The sequence below is a fragment of the Ranitomeya variabilis genome, chromosome 3, assembly GCF_051348905.1.
Source record: "Ranitomeya variabilis isolate aRanVar5 chromosome 3, aRanVar5.hap1, whole genome shotgun sequence".
NCBI classification, from domain to species: Eukaryota; Metazoa; Chordata; class Amphibia; order Anura; family Dendrobatidae; genus Ranitomeya; species Ranitomeya variabilis.
In genome coordinates this window covers 517,603,877-517,617,111 of record NC_135234.1, presented here as the reverse complement: position 1 = coordinate 517,617,111, position 13,235 = coordinate 517,603,877, and positions in this window count along the sequence as shown.

Here is a 13,235-nt window from a genome sequence, read left to right as displayed (position 1 = left end):
TGGCCCACTGAATGAGAGGGAGAGAGGTGGCACACCCAGGAGTCAAGACTGGCACACAAGCTGAAAGGGCAATATTACTCTCCCACTGTTTTTTTATGTATTTTTTGTTTTTTAAGGGAGACTTTAGAAACCCAATAATATTTAAAAAAATAAATAAATAGGCTTTCTATGGCCCACTGAATGAGAGGGAGAGAGGTGGCACACCCAGGAGTCAAGACTGGCACACAAGCTGAAAGGGCAATATTACTCTCCCACTGTTTTTTTATGTATTTTTTGTTTTTTAAGGGAGACTATAGAAACCCAATAATATTTTTAAAAAAAAATAAATAGGCTTTTTATGGCCCACTGAATGAAAGGGAGAGAGGTGGCACACCCAGGAGTCAAGACTGGCACACAAGCTGAAAGGGCAATATTACTCTCCCACTGTTTTTTTATGTTTTTTTTTTTTTTTTTCAGGGAGACTTTAGAAACCAAATAATATTAAAAAAACCAAAAAAAAAATAGCCTTTCTATGGCCCACTGAATGAGAGAGAGAGGTGGCACACCCAGGAGTCAAGACTGGCACACAAGCTGAAAGGGCAATATTACTCTCCCACTGTTTTTTTATGTATTTTTTGTTTTTTAAGGGAGACTTTAGAAACCCAATAATATTTAAAAAAAAAAATAAATAGGCTTTCTATGGCCCACTGAATGAGAGGGAGAGAGGTGGCACACCCAGGAGTCAAGACTGGCACACAAGCTGAAAGGGCAATATTACTCTCCCACTGTTTTTTTATGTTTTTTTTTTTTTTTTTCAGGGAGACTTTAGAAACCAAATAATAAGAAAAAAAATAAATAAATAAATAGGCTTTCTATAGCCCACTGAATGAGAGATAGCACACACAGCAGTGGCACACAAGCCCTGACTGAGGCCAATATTTTTCTCCCACTGATTGATGTAGTGTTTTTGTGTTGAGGTAGATTTTAGAACACAAATCAAGGAAAAAAAAAAAATGCTTTCTATGGCCCACTGAATGAGAGAGAGGTGGCACACCCAGGAGTCAAGACTGGCACACAAGCTGAAAGGGCAATATTACTCTCCCACTGTTTTTTTATGTTTTTTTTTTTTTTTAAGGGAGACTTTAGAAACCCAATAATATTTTAAAAAAAAAATAAATAGGCTTTCTATGGCCCACTGAATGAGAGGGAGAGAGGTGGCACACCCAGGAGTCAAGCCTGGCACACAAGCTGAAAGGGCAATATTACTCTCCCACTGTTTTTTTATGTATTTTTTGTTTTTTAAGGGAGACTTTAGAAACCCAATAATATTTTTTAAAAAAATAAATAGGCTTTCTATGGCCCACTGAATGAGAGGGAGAGAGGTGGCACACCCAGGAGTCAAGACTGGCACACAAGCTGAAAGGGCAATATTACTCTCCCACTGTTTTTTTATGTATTTTTTGTTTTTTAAGGGAGACTTTAGAAACCCAATAATATTTAAAAAAAAAAATAAATAGGCTTTCTATGGCCCACTGAATGAGAGGGAGAGAGGTGGCACACCCAGGAGTCAAGCCTGGCACACAAGCTGAAAGGGCAATATTACTCTCCCACTGTTTTTTTATGTATTTTTTGTTTTTTAAGGGAGACTTTAGAAACCCAATAATATTTAAAAAATAAATAAATAGGCTTTCTATGTCCCACTGAATGAGAGGGAGAGAGGTGGCACACCCAGGAGTCAAGACTGGCACACAAGCTGAAAGGGCAATATTACTCTCCCACTGTTTTTTTAGGTATTTTTTTTTTTTCAGGCAGACTTTAGAAACCAAATAATATTTAAAAGAAAAAAAAAAAAAATAGACTTGCTATAGCCCACTGAATGAGAGATAGCACACACAGCAGTGGCACACAAGCCCTGACTGAGGCCAATATTTTTCTCCCACTGATTGATGTAGTGTTTTTGTGTTGAGGTAGAATTTAGAACACAAATCACGGAAAAAATAAATAGGCTTTCTATGGCCCACTCAGTGAGAGATGGCACACACAGGGATGGCACTGTAGCAGAAATGCCAATCTTAATCTCCCACAAAAAAAAAAAAAAAAACAGGGACTGTCCTACAATTACTATCTCCCTGCAGTAATGTAAGCCAGGTATGGCAGGCAGCAATAGGAGTGGACTGATGCACAAATTAAATAAAAAGTGTGGACAAACAAAAAAGATAGCTGTGCAGAAAGGAAGGAACAAGAGGATATGTGCTTTGAAAAAAGCAGTTGGTTTCCACAGTGGCGTACACACAGCAATACAGCTATCACGGTCACGGAGCCTTCTAGGGCAGCCCAATGAGCTACAGCGCTGAGGGGAAAAAAAAAAAAAAATAGCTTCCACAGTCCCTGCACACCGAAGGTGGTGTTGGACAGTGGAAATCGCTGCAGCACAAGCGGTTTGGTGGTTAGTGGACCCTGCCTAACGCTCTCCCTGCTTCTGACGAAGCGGCAGCAACCTGTCCCTAAGCTCAGATCAGCAGCAGTAAGATGGCGGTCGGCGGGAACGCCCCTTTATAGCCCCTGTGACGCCGCAGACAGCAAGCCAATCACTGCAATGCCCTTCTCTAAGATGGTGGGGACCAGGATCTATGTCATCACGCTGCCCACACTCTGCGTTCACCTTCATTGGCTGAGAAATGGCGCTTTTCGCGTCATTGAAACGCGACTTTGGCGCGAAAGTCGCGTACCGCATGGCCGACAAGCACAGGGGTCGGATCGGGTTTCATGAGACGCCGACTTAGCCAAAAGTCGGCGACTTTTGAAAATGATCGACCCGTTTCGCTCAACCCTACTGACACCAATCAGCGGTCTTTGATTGCAGAGGTCCCTTGACATTCTTTATGTTATGACACATGCACATCGGGAGGTAAGTATACATTTTTTTAATTTTCATTGAACACATAGGGGCCATTAATAAGGTGTTGTCCAGTGGTGGACAAAACTTTTAAGACCCCCATTCACATTAAATTTAAGTATAACGCTCAGAGGTGTAGCTAGAGGTTCAGCTCAGGTGCTTGGGGGAAATAAAACATTTCTGTGGGCCCCTAACCAGGTAGCCCTGATTACATCTATGGTGACACACTCTAATTGTGGGTATAGGGGAACTTCAGCAAATGACCATGCTGTAACTGAAAACAAATCTCTATACAAAGACCAACACTGATATTACCGCCACATGATGACCACATAGTGAAAGATACTAGTGCTGCAGAACATGTAAGAGATTATAGTACAGTTACAGATAGTGACTTACAGCTGTCTTTTCCTTCTTACCCAGAACGCCATGACATCTTCTAGCCAGGACTCGTGTGCCGAGATTACAACAAAGACACTTCACTTCTCACATTTCCAGCACCGTCCCCATCTTTTCTCAACCTGAATAAACGCCTCATCCTGCTAATACCCCAATACCGAGTGCTGCTGCTGTATATATCCCTACTACTGCACTTGCTGTATGACACAAAACCAGACCTCCTCTTACTGCCCCACAAAGTAATGCCCACCACTGTGCCCCTTACAAAGTAAAATGCCTTCTTTGTGCTCTCTAGATGGTAACATTTCTCCCTAGAATATATTAATACCCTGTGCAAGTGACCTAGAAAAGAGTGCCTCCATTTTGCCCCTTGGAAGTGATAATGTCTCACCTTTGAACGTTACAATACTCTAAGTGTCCCAATAATGCTTTGTAAGTGCTTATTTAAAATTTGATAATGTCCCCTGAGCCACCCCATGGTCAGCTTGCTTATACACAGTATGATGGGACCAAAGCATCCCTATACACATTACAATGGGCACACAGCTCCCCTATACACAGCATAATGCCCCCACAGCTCCCCTATACACAGTATGGTGGGCCCACAGCTCCCATATACACAGTATGATGGATGTACAGCTCCCCTATACATAGTATGGTGGGCCCACAGCTCCCCTATACACAGTATGAGGGATGCACAGCTCCCCTATACACAGTATGGTGAGCCCACAGCTCCCCTATACACAGTATGGTGAGCCCACAGCTCCCATATACACAGTATTATGCCCCCACAGCTCCCCTACACACAGTATGGTGGGCCCGCAGCTTCCATATACACAGTATGATGGACCCATAGCTCCCCTATACACAGTATGATTGGCCCACAGCTCCCCTATATACAGTATGGTGAGCCCACAGCTCCCCTATACACAGTATGGTGAGCCCACAGCTCCCCTATACACAGTATAATGCCCCCACAGCACCCCTACACACAGTATGGTAGGCCCACAGGTTCCATATACACAGCATGATGGACCCACAGCTCCCCTATACAAAGTATGATTGGCCCAAAGCTCCCCTATATACAATATGGTGAGCCCTCAGCACCGCTATACACAGTATGATGGGCTCACACTTCCCTTATGCACAGTATGATGGGCCAACAGCACCCCTATACACAGTACAATTTCTCCACAGCTCCCTTAAACACAGTATAATGAATCCCATAAAAGTCCCCAAGCTGTATAATTTCTCTGACACTGTCTAATGGCCCACACAGTAGTACTCAAACTCTATAATTGCCCCCACACCAGCCCTTATACACAATATAATGCCCCACAGTTCCCCTATACACAGCACGATCGGTCAACAGCTCCCCTATACACAATATGAAGGGCTCACAGCTCCACTATTCACAGTATTATGGGCCATAAGCTCCCCTATATACAGTACTAGATGGTTGCCCGATTCTAACGCATCGGGTATTCTAGAATATGTATGTCCACGTAGTATATTGCCCAGCCACTGAGTATATTGCCCAGCCACGTAGTATATTGCCCAGTGACGTAGTATATTGCCCAGTGATGTAGTATATTGCCCAGTGACATAGTATATTGCCCAGCCACGTAGTATATTGCCCAGCCACATAGTATATTGCCCAGCGACGTAGTATATTGCTCAGCCACGTAGTATATTGCCCAGCCACGTAGTATATTGCCTAGTTACATTGTATATTGCCCAGTGACGTAGTATATTGCCCAGTTACATTGTATATTGCCCAGTGACATAGTATACAGCAGAGCCACATAGTATATTGCCAAGTGACGTAGTATATTGCCCAGTGACGTAGTATACAGCACAGAGCCACGTAGTATATTGCACAGCCCATGTAGTATATTGCCCAGCTATGTAGTATATTGCCCACCCACGTATGACACAGGTTAAAAAAATTAAAAATAAAACATATACTCACCTTCCGCAGGCGCGTTGTAGCTCTGTCGCCTGTGTGGGGTGCAGGCGGCATCTTCCGGTCCCAGGGTGTGATGACGTCATGGTCACGTGACCGTGAATCGGTCACATGACCGTGAAGTCACGGCAGGTCCTTGTCGTGCAGGACCTGTCATGACGTCGCGGTCACATGACCGTGACGTCATGGCAGGTCCTTCTGCCAAGCCATCTGTGCCACCGGAACGTGCAGGTTGCATCGCGAGGAGCGGGAAAGGCGGCGTAGGTGAGTATATAATCGTTTTTTTGTTTTTTTAAATTATTTTTAACATTAGATGCTTTTACTATTGGCGCTGCATTGGCTGCGTCAATAGTAAAAAACTTGGTCACACAGGGTTAATAGCAGCGGTAACGGAGTGTGCTACCCGGGCCATAACGCGGTCCGTTACCGCCGGCATTAACCCTGTGTGAGCGGTGAGCGGAGGGGAGTATGCGGGCGCCGGGCAGTGAGTGCGGGGAGTAAGGAGCGGCCATTTTCTTCCGGACTGTGCACGTCCCTGATTGGTCGCGGCAGCCATGACAGCAGCTGGAGAGACCAATCAGCGAACGAATAACCGTTACAGACAGAAGGACAGACGGAAGTGACCCTTAGACAATTATATATATAGATAATGAACTCCACAAAAGTGCCAAAACTGTATAATGGTTCCCACACCAACCCCCACACCGCATTATGACCTCCATGGTAGGCCCCAAAGTTTATATCTCCCATGCTATTTAATGGCTCCCACACTGTATGAGGACCCCCCACAGTAGTCCCTACAGTGTATGAGGAGTCCCTCACAGTAGCCTGCACCCTCTGTGAAGGTACCCACAGAGGGGCTACAATGTATGAGGGGCCCCCCATACTTTATGATACCGTCACAGTCACACCACACATTTTAATTAAAATAAAAAACATCATATACATACCTACTCCAAGATCCTGATGAGACCACCTGAGAACATCAGATGTTCCTGTGGTGTTCCTGATGAAGGAGTCTTGAACTCTGAAACGCGTAGAATAATAAAGCCACATGTACTAATAAGTCTGGAATTCTAGTGATTCAGCAGCGCAGAAATTTACCACAGTCATCCCAATCTGCAGCGAATTCTTTCAATGCTTCAACTCAGCTACATCTGGTGAGTGCAATCCTATGGATTAACCTTTTAACCTTCTCAGATAAGACACTATTTGCGCTCTTTCCTTCAAAAGTTTTCATACTATCTTGTGTTTTGACAGAGGTGTCAATCCTAATCCACTCCATAATGAGAAGGTGCGAAGACTACAATGGAGTCTGCTAGTTAATGTGGTATACTTCAGTCACTACACACAATGTGAGTGTAGTGGTTAAGGAGACGAACTGGGGGAAATTCTGTATTTCTGCCATGGTTGGTGACCAAGTTCTGTGGAAAGGGGTTAAATTATGGTGGGTGAGGGCAGCTAACTTCAGTTTGGTAGAGGTGGTCTATTTTAAGGAGCAATTGTTTCTTGAAAGGAATATTGGTTGTGCAACACAATGGGGTATTAGAAGTTTGCTGGCCGCTAGTATAAATGAGGATAACTTAGATAGGAATCTATTGTAAGGCCTGACTGGAAAGTTTAGGAATACTTGCTTTGGGGACAGAATTACATGAGAATGAAGTAGTTCTGTTAGGATTTGTGTGACATCTCTCCAGAAGTCCCGAATATTTGGTCAGGACCACCATATGTGTATATAGGATCCTTTGTCCTTACTGCATCTCCAACATTGGTCAAAGGTGGTTGGAAACCACTTGTGAGTTTGGAGAGGAGTTGTGTTCCATTTTGTGACTATTTTATATGAACTGTCTTGAACTCTAACACAGTGCGAAGGTCCATGAGAAAAGTTGTATATGTGTTTGGTCTGAGTTTCGGTGAATGAAGTCTTTCCTCCATTTTGAAATAGAAGCTCTTTTCAGAGGTGTGTACCATGTGAGCAGTAGGTTATAAAGAAATTAGAGGATTTTTTGAGGGGGCCGTGTTTTTGAACAGAGAGATTCGTATGTAGTGAGTGTCCTGAATGGGTCGCCATGCATCAAGGCTTGGAGCATCGTCTTTTTTAGACATTCGGAGTGGAGAAAGGTGAGGTTGGACAGTGTAGGCAGTGCTTTCATCTACTGGTAGATTATAAAAGCGCCATCTTGAAATTAATTATCTACTAGAGGGGATGATTAGAGGGGCCCACCACTAATATTGTATTTTTAAGATGCTTCCAAATTTGGTTCCATCAGATTCAACACTTGAGTTAGGGGAAAAAGGGTAGGGGAAAGTGTCGACTTACAGCATTTGATAGTGGCGCGGGTCAGTAGGTTACGGAATATTCTTTTGGAAAGTGAGGTGGGGAAAGAAAGTAGTATTGGAAGGAGTGGAATGGGGGACATATGTTCTTCTAGGGAGAGCCAGGACTTCCCTTCTGGCCCTCTAACCCAGTCCAGAGTTCTAGTAAGTAGCACGGCTTGATAATATGTGGGTATATTGGGGGCTCCAATTCCCCCTTTTCTTTGGAAAGTGAGAGGGTATGTGAGTTGAGCTGCAATCTGTGTTTATTCCAAATGTAATTAGAATATTAGAAGTCAGTGTTCCTCACTGTGAGGTTCATCAAATTGTAGACACCCTATTGGTGCATTAGAATTCAAATTATCCCACTGTGTGGTTAAAGTATATAAGGGACACCCTAATGATGTATTAGATACTGTATAAAATAGGGGATCCACAGTAGAGACTGGTGATTGAGAATTACAACCATTACAGGTGACCTAGTATAATGACCTCTAATAACTAGGATGTAAGTAAATTACTTGCATGGGGATTGATTATTATAAGATTGGCCCCAGCCATTGTCAGTAAAGCAAGCTGTATTTGGTTACATATGGTTACAGCGCACCACGCAAGGCCCCCGACCGCAATAGAGCCGATCATAAAGTACTCTAAAGAATGATGTCGATATGTCCCAATTCAATATGTGGCCATTCAGCCAGCGGGAGTAGCTGACATACGAGTTCCACTGCCGCTATTATATGGTTGTAATACTTCCTAAGGGTACTGTCACACTCTGCAACTTTCCAACGATCACGACCAGCGATACGACCTGGCCGTGATCGTTGGAAAGTCGTTGTGTGGTCGCTGGGGAGCTGTCACACAGACCGCTCTCCAGCGACCAATGATGCCGAAGGCCCCGGGTAACCAGGGTAAACATCGGGTTACTAAGCGCAGGGCCGTGCTTAGTAACCCGATGTTTACCCTGGTTACCATCGTAAAAGTAAAAAAAAACAAACAGTACATACTCACATTCCGGTGTCCGTCAGGTCCCTTGCAGTCTGCTTCCCGCTCTGACTGAGTGCCGCCGTAAAGTGAAAGCAGATCACAGCGGTGATGTCACCGCTGTGCTCTGCTCTTACATTCCGGCCGGCAGTCAGTCAGAGCGGGAAGCAGACTGCAAGGGACCTGACGGACACCGGAATGTGAGTATGTACGGTTTGTTTTTTCTTACTTTTACGATGGTAACCAGGGTAAACATCGGGTTACTAAGCGCGGCCCTGCGCTTAGTAACCCAATGTTTACCCTGGTTACAAGCGAACGCATCGTTGGATCGGTGTCACACACACCGATCCAACGATGACAGCGGGAGATCCAGCGACGAAAGAAAGTTCCAAACGATCTGCTACGACGTACGATTCTCAGCAGGGTCCCTGATCGCTGCTGCGTGTCAGACACAGCGATATCGTATGGATATCGCTGGAACGTCACGGATCGTACCGTCGTAGCAACAAAAGTGCCACTGTGTGACAGTACCCTAAGGAATTCCAAGACAGTAGATTTTATCATCCCCCGACTTCTCAAGGGCGAGTACAGAAAGCTCCATGTTGCAGTCAGTCCCATGCCCTGCCCAGAGATGACCTATCTGAGCAAGATCCTGTTTCATGTCAGATAAATTCTTTACAATGGGTTTCATTGCTTTGGCTAGAAACCACTTCATAAAAAATCTGGAGACAGGTTGTCTCTTAGCCAGTCCGCTCTATTCTATATCACTTTCCCCCTCAGAGTCTGAGTCAAGTGTTGAGGGCATTTCCAAGAGGGGATTTTGACCTGGAAGGTTTGGTGTGCTGTTTTTTGAGAAATTTGTCCACATCTGCTTGAGTGATGGTTATAGATGACCTAGAGGTTGCTCCTGTAGCCTTGTTGCCGATTTTGACCATAGTGAAGTGCTCAGTTTAGCATTTAAAATAATCTAATGAGACACATATCACATTCCCCTACGTATGTCACATTGTTCTTTTAAAGCAGAGGGTTGTGAAGGTCTTTATTAGCTGAAAAGGTCTAGTGACTCTGAAAGACTCTCACAGTTGTGGGGGGAGGGACAAGGTAGGCCCCCTATAGTAGTCACCTCTTTGAGGCTTCCAATGTGTGGAATGACCAATGGGTACACACTTGCTCCCTGTACTCTCCTCTCCGTGAGTGAAGGGGTTTCCCCTTGCTGTGTGTAGCTCTCTGTCCTCACGCTCTCTGTTACCTGGTCCCCCAGATTGCAACGTCACAGGCAGAGCTGACTTCACTCTGATCGCCAGCCCTCACTCACCAGTGGAACCCTGTCACTGTCAGGCATATCGGGCAGTCACCAGTACTGGTAATGCAGTATCTCTCAGGGAGGGGGCTCGTTGTGGCGATTGTGTGGCAGGCTCACCGCTGTATCTCCCGCACCCCAGCGCTGGAGGCACCTACCTTCGCTGACAGGTGACAGGAATAGGTGCTGTCAAGGATCACTCCCACAGAATCGTAATGACCCATCTGGCTTTGGTATTAGCACAATGGGGCTAGCCCACCCACTCCGGGACTCCTCGATGACTCCCAACTGAAGCATTTACTTCACTTCGGCCATGATGGCTTGCCTCCGGGCCTCTGGCACCCAGTACGGTTTCATCTGTACCCTTACTCGGGGATCGGTGACAATGTCATGCTGGATCGCCAAGGTCCACCCCGGCAGCTCTGAGAATAAATCCGTATTCCGTTGCACCAGAACTTGAGCCTCCCATGACTGCTGTTATAAATGAGAGCATCATTTATTTGAACCTAACCGAAGGTGCCAGAGGGTTTCCCGATGGTACGACCGGAGTCGCCTCCATGACCAAACATTGCTGGTCCTTCCAGGCTTTTAGCAGGTTTACATGGTAAAGTTTTTCAGGTTTCCTCTTTCCAGGCTGGTACCCTCTATAATTTACTTCTCCCATCTTTCCCCGTATCTCATATGGCCCTTGCCACCCGGCCATGAGTTTACTCTCCGATTGGCACTAGTACCAACACTTCGTCCCCTTCTTTAAAGGACCTGACCGTGGCTCTTTTATTATATGTGCGGCTCTGCGCGGCCTGAGCATCCATCAGATGCTCTTTTACTATGGGCTGGACTGCCGTAATTCATCTTGCATGCTTGCCACGTGCTCGATCACACTCCGTTGTGGAGTTGGCTCCTGTTCCCACGTCGAGCAGTCCTCTCGAATGCTTGCCATACAGTAGCTCAACTGGTGAGAAACCTGTGGACGCCTGTGGTACCTCGCGGATAGCGAACAGTCCCAATCCCTCCGATCCTTGGAAGACCACCTTGAGCATGGCTTTGAGGGTCTTGTTAAACCTCTCCACCAACCCGTCAGTTTGTGGGTGGTACACTAACGTGCAAAGCTGTTTAATCTGGAGCAGCTTACATAGCTCCCTGGTCACCTTGGACATAAAAGGAGTCCCCTGATCGGTCAGGGTCTCCTTTGGTAGCCCAAGGCGACAAAACATGGCAAACAGCTCATGGGCTATTAGTTTCGCCGAGGTGTGGCGGATGGGTATCGCCTCAGGGTACCGCGTGGCGTAGTCCACTATGACCAAAATATGTTGATGGCCTAGGGGGACTTCACTATAGGCCCCACCAGATCCATTGCCATCCGCTGAAATGGTACCTCTATGATAGGCAGAGGTACCAATGGACTCCCGTAGTTTGCGGTGGGTGAGGTTAGTTGGCACTTTGGACACGTGTCACAGTACCTTTGGACCTCTGCGTAAGTCCTGGGCCAAAAAGAACACTGCAGTATGCCCTCCTGCGTCTCTTTGGCCCTCAAGTATCCTTCCAGCATGTGGGTGTGAGCCATGTCGAGTACAGCCCGACAGTAGGATTGGGGCACCACCAGCTGTTCCACCATATCATCCCAGATTTTATCCATTCTGTACAACAAATCCTAGTGGATAGCCATGCGGGGAAAACTGCCTCGGCCCCCGGTTGCTGAGCCACTCCATTAATTTCTATCATCCTTTCTCATGCCCGGGCCAAAGTGGGATCCTGGAGCTGAGCTGTCATGAACTTACCAGGGGACATTTCCAGCTCGGGGAACGGTGGGGTCTCCTTGACCTCTCCTGCCAATACCTCTAGAGGAAACCTATCTGGGTTTCACTCTGTCCCTAGGTTGGCGGCCCCTATGGCAAATATCCCTGACTTGGGATCTTCGGGTTCAATTCAAGGAATAAGATTTACCTTTGGAGGGTTAACCCTGGTCATCCACAGGGACCAGAATAGGGGCAAGTCTCTTCCCAACACAGTCCCATATGGCAGGGTCATCACCACTCCCACAACATGTTTTATTTCCCCACATGGTGTGGAGAAAGTAACCTCCGTGGTCGGGTACTCTCGGAGTTCCCCATGTATATACACCACCCCTACTTTCCATCCATTGGAGTTATCCCAGCAACAAGGGACCCATGGACCAGAGTCACTAAGCTCCCCGAGTCCAAGATAGCCTCCATTTGGTACCCATTGACGAGTACCTGGCACAGGTGGGGTTCGCTGCTGGCAGTGCCTGTAGTTGCGGTGCAGACTGGCTGGCATACATAGACATACGGTGAGTATACCCGCAGTCCATGGGGTCAGGGGGCAGTTGGCAGCCACATGTCCTGGCCCCTGGCACCGCCAACACTTAGTCGCTGCCGCACGACTAGACCTTGTGTCCATTTTAGGCGAAGTGGGTCTCTTGTCACTCTCACTTCGGGTTACCCCCTCATTACAGGCTCGGTCCTGGTTGGCCCCAGCAGAGGGTCAGGGACCTTTCTCAGGCTCCTGGGCTGGCTGTGCCCGATGTGACAGCTGAGGAAGAGCAGGGTCCCGTATAAAGTCCTGAGTGGCCGTATACTGCTCATCCAGTCCAACCACCTGGTCCAGAGTGCCCAGGTTTCCTTGCCCAACCCAACGCTGTATGGCCACTGGCAGAGCCCTTACCAGCCAGTCGACCACCACCCTCTCTTCCATCTGGAGAGGGGCTAAGGTCTCAAATTGGAGCCATTTTTACCAGCTGCAGCAAGCAATATGCCTGAAACCTGGCAGGATGACTCCGCGAAGGACCACTAGTACATCCGCTGAGCCCGCACATATGTATTAACCCCCAGTTGGGCAAGGATCTCACCTCTCAACTTCTCAGAGTCCAGTGCATCATCCTGACTGAGGTGCAGGTAGGCCTTCTGGGCATCTCCTGTCAGTAAGGGGGCCACCACTTCAGCCCACTGGGTCATAAGCAGGCTGTCCCGCTCTGCTGTGCATTCAAACACAGTGAGGAAAGCCTCCAAATCATCCTCAGGACTCATCTACCTCAGCGCTGACTGGACTTTGTACCGAGCCTCCGAACGGAGCGTGGTCGCTGGGTGGGTGCCTCTCGCATAGCCGCAACCTGCTGCAAAATCATCTCATTAGTCTTTTGCTGCTGCTGATACAACAGCTGATGATGATGATTTTGCTGCTCTTGCTGCCATTGCTGCTGCTCCAACTGCTGCCACTGTAACTGCAGTTGCTCCTGCTGCTGCCACTGAAACTGCAGCTGCTGCTCTTGCTGCCATTGCTGCTGCCATTGCTGCTGCTCTTGCTGCTGCTCCTGCTGCTGTTGCTGAGAGAGGAACAACTGCTTCAAAAGCTCCTTCATTTTTTTCAGCAGACATGAG